The sequence below is a fragment of the Saccopteryx leptura genome, chromosome X, assembly GCF_036850995.1.
Source record: "Saccopteryx leptura isolate mSacLep1 chromosome X, mSacLep1_pri_phased_curated, whole genome shotgun sequence".
NCBI lineage: Eukaryota > Metazoa > Chordata > Mammalia > Chiroptera > Emballonuridae > Saccopteryx > Saccopteryx leptura.
The window spans coordinates 53,551,956-53,558,839 of NC_089516.1; positions in this window are offsets into that span (position 1 = coordinate 53,551,956).

Sequence of the window (6,884 nt, forward strand, 5' to 3'; positions counted from 1 at the left end):
TATCTTTTTGGGGGACACAATGCAACCATAACAGTGTCCATCTGATCTCCAGTGGCCAACAAATGCTTCATTCCTGTGAGTTTCCTTCCCTCCCTCTTTTCCTCAGTACAGGAACCTGGGCATAACTGAGACGACCAAAGACTTCTAGAAGGAGCTAGACAAAAGACTCCAGGAGGGGATTGTCATTGTAACAGCTCTTTTTTCATGAATGGGCTTATCTTTTTTTTTTTTTTTTTTTTTTTTAAATTTTTTTTTTCTTTCATTTTTCTGAAGCTGGAAACAGGGAGAGACAGTCAGACAGACTCCCGCATGCGCCCGACCGGGATCCACCCGGCACGCCCACCAGGGGCAACGCTCTGCCCACCAGGGGGCGATGCTCTGCCCATCCTGGGCGTCGCCATGTTGCGACCAGAGCCACTCTAGCGCCTGAGGCAGAGGCCACAGAGCCATCCTCAGCGCCCGGGCCATCTTTGCTCCAATGGAGCCTTGGCTGCGGGAGGGGAAGAGAGAGACAGAGAGGAAGGTGCGGCGGAGGGGTGGAGAAGCAAATGGGCGCTTCTCCTGTGTGCCCTGGCCGGGAATCGAACCCGGGTCCTCCGCATGCTAGGCCGACACTCTACCGCTGAGCCAACCGGCCAGGGCCTGGGCTTTTCTTTTTGAGTGAATCTTGATCCTCTCTGGGTCTTGGACAATGAGGGGCCTGACATTTGTGCCCTCACCCAGTTCAAACACTGGAGGAGGAAGGTTAGTCTGAGGAGGTACTAAATCTTGGCCCCAGAAGGTTGCTAGGTGGGGCTTGACTATTCCCAGACCATGAACTTCAGCCCTGGGTCATTATAGTTTTCTTATTGCTGGGTTCTCATGCCAGTGACCTACCCTAGTGGAAGACTCCTCTGGCTAACTCCCAAGGCAGCTTCTGCCTTCCCTTCAATTCTCTTTCAGCTCAGCTCTGTGGAGTACTCATGCTGAATGAGGAGAGGCAGACTCCAGGGAGCCAATGCCTGTGCTGGCCCTGCAGGGGTCAGAGGGAGGTTCTGCGCAGGCCCTGCCTTGGAGGAGTCTTCAATCTGGAGGGAGGCAGATATAAGAGCCAGGAATCTTGGGCTAGTGTCATTGGTGGAGGAAGCCCTGAGCAGGCACAGTGGGAACCTAGGGGAGGGCACAGTGGGAGCTTCACTTGGACTGGATGCCAGTCCAGTAGAGACTTGTAGGAGTCAGTTAGGCAGAGGGCAGGAGGTATGCCAGGAAGAGCCTCCCACTCAACATGTTGCCATAAGGAATAGGCCTCCCAGTCTAGTAGTTGTCCTCTTAAAGGTCCTGAGCAGACTGCCCATGGAGCCCCCAGTCCAGAGAAGCTATAGATATCAAATATTATATTGAGCCCCTCCACACTGAAAACAGCTTCCCAGAGGTCTGAGCCAGAACTAGCTTTGTAGATCTCTGGAACCCTTAGTTCTGCAATGTCATGGGGTGTCCTCTGCTGAAATGCCAGCAGTTCCTTGGGTCCTTGGGTTTGTCCCTGATTCTCTTACAGGGCCCAATCTCTTTAAGTTTGGTTTCAGTTCTCCTGGGCACATGTTGGGAGCCCCTTTCATTGGCTATGAGTAGATGACCTTTGGGTGGGCGGGAAACCTTTACTCAGCCTCTGAGCTTTACTCTCCCAAATGTTAATCCCACTCCCAAACAAGGCACAAAGCAGCATGTCCAATTCCCAGTGTCTCCCCTACCAGGACCTAAGGCCCAGTTTCAGGATCAGAGGTCCCAGTCCTAGGCCTGGAGGCAATGCTGGGACAAATACTGGCTCACCTGGGCCACAGGCTTCTCAGGCTTTTCTGATTCAGCCCTGTAGCCCCACCCACATTTATCAGCACTTTATAAGCCAGCACAATTCTATTAGTGACCTCTGTATAAGTCCTGCAATCATCAGTTGATGCCAAACTAGTCCAATGAATTATTAAAATAGTATTTGGCTGCAGGGATCCAGCATGGTTTGCTCAGAGCACTTGGCTTGTCAGAGGTGGGTTGGAACATTAGGTAGGCAGCCCTTTGGCGCTCTACCCAGGTGCTTGCCACCCCCAGCCATCTAGGTAAGTGTTGCCACACCGTGGATTCATGGCTGTGGAACCTGTTGGGACTTGCCTAGTCTTTGACACCACTTCCATCTGGAGGGCTGCCTTGTACCTAGGCCTCTGCACCTTCCTTCCTTGCCTCAGCAGCTTGTTCAGCACCCTCTTATGGTGCATCTGTCTGTATTGACCGAACTTCAGACATGACTCTACCTAGCCACTCCTAAGCTGGTTGTCTCACTACTTTCTACTCAGGTTCAGATAGAACTTCATGCTTGACTCGTTTTGCCAGGACACTCTTACCCTGTTCATAACTGATGCAGAGGGGTCCCTTTCTAGATATGTACCTCATTAGCCATTGTGGTAGGTTGAATAATGGTCCCCAGGTATGTCCATATCTTGAGGAGAAGGAAATGTGACAATGAAAGCAGAGATTGAAGTGATGCTTTTTGAAGATGGAGGAAGGGGTCACAAGCTAAGGCTCATAGGCAGAAAAGAAAAGAAAAGAAAAAAAAAAGCTGAAAAAGGTTAGAAAATGGCTTTTCTCTCAGAGTTTCCAGATGCAACCAGCCCTGCTAACACTTTGACTTTATCTCAGTAAAACTGATTTTGGATTTCTGACCTCCAGAAATGTAAGGGAATAAATTTGCATTGCTTTAAGCTACTAAGTTTGTGTTAATTTTTTATAGTCACGACAAGATATTCATACATCCAGTGTTCCCACCAAGTGCAGAGGTAAGGAAGAAGCTTAGGGCACTCAAGATTATCCTAGGAAAGTGAAAGACCACTGGGGAAAATAAGGTTGGGCCGGAAGCCAGCCCAGCTCTGCCCTAACTAGTTGTATATCTTGAGAAAACCCTACCTCTAAAGGCTATGGGCTTCCTTGTACAAAGTGGAGACCATAATAAACAGGTCTGTTATGAGGATCAAAGGAGAGAACGCTGGTCCATGTGTCTGTCCATCTTTGTATTTGAGAACATGCTGGCTGAAGAGGTGCTGAGCAAAAGTCAGTGGTCTGCCAGCCTTCCCATACATAACCTTGTTCCTGTCATCTTGCTCAGCATTTATCTTTGGTCTTTTCTCCTCCCCCTAAAAATGGCTTTTCCCCTCCTACCAAAACTATTCAGCAAACCTGGAGTGTACACAGCATGACTAGCATTGTGTGGGGCAGGAGCTGGAGGGGTCCCCACATTGTTAGAAAATCTGTCCCCAAGAAGGCCACCATTGGCTCTGACTGGTTGGCTCAGCAGTAGAGCATCAGCCCAGTATGTGGAAGTCCCAGTTCAATTCCTGGTCAGGGCACACAGAAGAAGCAACCATCTGCTTCTCCACCCTTCCCCTTCTCCTTCTTCCTCTCACTGCCCCCGCCCCTGCACTCATGGCTCATTCGGGCAAGTTGACCTCTGGGGCTGAGGATGGCACCAAGGCCTCACCTCAGGAGCTAGAGTAGCTGGGTTGCCGAGCAATGGAGCAGTGGTCCCAGATGGGCAGAGCATCGCCCATAGGGGGATTATTGGGTCGATCCTAGTAAGGGCACATGTGGAAGTCTGTCTCTTTGCCCCCCACCTCTCATTTAATTAAAAAAAGAGAGAAGACCACCATCAAAGAAAAATATGGAGAGGAAGATGAAGAAAAAGATACAAGTTTCATGAATAGGTTGTGAAAATCTGTCTTGAGCACAAGTGTACCATCAACTGGGATGCTGCTCGCTGCCTCATGATGCAGCTTTCCTGCAACCACATAGCCCAGTTGTAATGAATTGTGATTCTTCCATTAATTCTTCCATTCTCTTTTTTTTCTTGCTGGACCATGACCTCCACAAGGACTCTTGTATAGACTCTTCACTGTGGTGCCCCTGCCCCTAGCACAAGGCTAGTTACACACGACATGCTCATAACATATTTGTGACTGTTAGACCCTAGGGACATTTTTCTATTTACTGTCTTGGGCACCTACTCTTCGGCTTTCAGCCTCCTCAACCTCTCTGCACTGGCCGACACCGCTAATTACTCTCAATTCCTCACCCTTCCTAGTTTTCCTTGATGCCTTAGTTTTGAGTTCACCTTTTAATCTTCAATGTCCCATCTTCCATCCTCTTGTGTTCCTGTGACTTCAAGTAGTAGAAATATGCCAAGACCCCTCCATCAATCTCTTGCCTTCCAGAATTCCAAGGTTCCTCACCATGGAATGGCCAGAATTCAAACTTCTTAGTTATTTTTTTTATTCTTTTTAAAAAAATTTATTTATTCATTTTAGAGAGGAGAGAGAGAGACAGAGAGAGAGAGAGAGAGAGAGGGAGAGAGAGAGAGAAAGAGAGAGAGAGAGAGGAAAGAGGGGAGGAGCTGGAAGCATCAACTCCCATATGTGCCTTGACCAGGCAAGCCCAGGGTTTCATACCAGCAACCTCAGCATTTCCAGGTCGACGCTTTATCCACTGTGCCACCACAGGTCAGGCTTAGTTATCTTTAATCCCTCCCTATCCCTTAGCTCCACATTCAATCAATCACTGAGTATTGTCCATTCTAGCCCAGAACCATCTCCAGACTCTTTCTTCCCTGTATCTCCAAAACCAGTTCCCTGAGACAGGTACACTCTCCTTCTCTCTCCTGGACAGACATTGGGGCTGGCCTCTTGTCCCTCACCCTACATCTTCATCATTTAAACACAAATGTCACCATGTCATTCTCTAAAGGGTGATCAAGTCCAAACTCTTTGACCCTGCAACTTCATCTCCTACCATTTCTAGACACAGCCTACTGTAGTTCCCTCAGCCAGAAAGCTGGAATGCCAGTCCTCCTCTTCTCAGACTGGCCAAATTGGTCTCATTCTGTCTTCTTTTTTTTTTTTTTTTTTGGTTGTTGTTGCTATTGTTAGTAAGCATCCTAATGGATGTGAAGTGGTATCTCACTGTAGTTTTGATTTGTATTCTCCTAATGTTGAATACCTTATCATTTGCCTGTTGGTCTGTCAGTTACTCTTAAGCAGAGGTTGGGAAATTTTCTCTGTAAAGGCGATGATAGTAATTATTTTAGGCTTTGTAGGTCACACAATAACTGATCAACTCTGCTTTTGCAGCACGAATGCAACCATAAACAATATATTTATACAAATAAATGGATGTAGCTGAGTGCCAATAAAACTCTATTGACCAAAATGAACAGCAAGTGGGATTTGACCCCAAGTTCACAATTTGAAGACCATGGCTTTTTTTTAATGTTAGAAAACTAATTTATTGGAATTTTGTATTATAAAATATTTCACATGTACATAAAAGTGGGGAGAATAGTGTAATAAGCATTTTTATATTCATTACTTAGGTTTAACAATTGTTAGTTTGCCATCCTTTGTTTTCTGAAATATTTTATTTTATTTCTTTTTCATTTTTATATTTATTTATTTATTTAGCAAGAAAGAGAGAGAGGGACAGATAGGGACAGACAGACAGGAAGGGAGAGAGATGAGAAGGATCAACTCATAGTGGTGTGACTAGTTTTTCATTGCTTTCTCATATGTGCCTTGACAGGGGGGGGGCTCCAGCTAAGCCAGTGACTCCATGTTCAAGCCAGTGACCTTTGGCTCAAGCCAGCGACCATGGGGTTATGTCTATGATCCCATGCTCAAGCCAGCAATCTCATGCTCAAGCTGGTGAGCTTGCACTTAAGCCAGTGACTTCAGAGTTTTGAACCTGGGTCCTCAGCGTCCCAGGTCGATACTCTATCCACTGTGTCACCACTTGGTCAGGCTGTTTTCTGAACTATTTTAAATATTTAAAAGGAAATTATATGTATCCATCTCATGACATTTTGTCATTTTAATATGCATCTTTACAAAATAAGGACCTTTTTACATAACCCTGATACCATTAACTTACCTAATGATTAATAATAATTTTCTACTATGTATTATTTGATATCAATTCACATTCAAATTTTCTAATTTGCCTCTAAATATCTCTTAGAGTTCATCTGCTCAAACCAGGATCCAATCAAGACCATGTAGTACACTTAGACTTCTGCTCTTAAGGCAAAAAGCACTTGGGTTATTACTTTCTCTGTGGGACTCTGAAGGTAAGGACTTTATCTTTGTCACTCTGCACCCTTTTGGAGTTAGCAGGCGCCCAGTTAATATTTCTTGAATTGATGGTCTTTGCCCCTACTTCCAGCCCCTGACCATTGGAGGCCAGTGTTGTGTGTGTCTTCCAGAATATGCTAGAAAAAGCATCTTGAAAGAGTTGTTGGGAGACAGGCTGCAGTACAAGACAAAGGCTGATAAGCCTTCAACCTGTTCTCTCTCTTTTTTTATTCCCTACTGATCTCATTCCTAAAGTTCTCTGGGCAAAAGGAACAAATGTGAATAAGCACACTGGGGCTAACTGGAAGATCTGACAAAAGGAAGGCTCTAATTTGGGCCCACCATTAATTGGAGTCTTCCATGTTGAACAAGTAGGCAGTGCTGGTGAGAAAAAGTTGTAGTATCTCCCAACATGCCTCCTTTCTTTCCTTTTACCTATTTATTATTTATTTATTTATTTATTTATTTGTATTTTTCTGAAGTTGAAAAAGGGGAGGCAGTCAGACAGACTTCCGCATGCGCCCGACCGGGATCCACCCGGCATGCCCACCAGGGGGCGATGCTCTGCCCATCTGAGGTGTTGCTCTGTTGCAACCAGAGCCATTCTAGTGCCTGAGGCAGAGGCCATGGAGCCATTCTCAGTGCCCGGGCCAACTTTGCTCCAATGGAGCCTTGGCTGCAGTAGGGGAAGAGAGAGACAGAGAGGAAGGAGAGGGGGAGGGGTGGAGAAGCAGATGGGCACCTCTC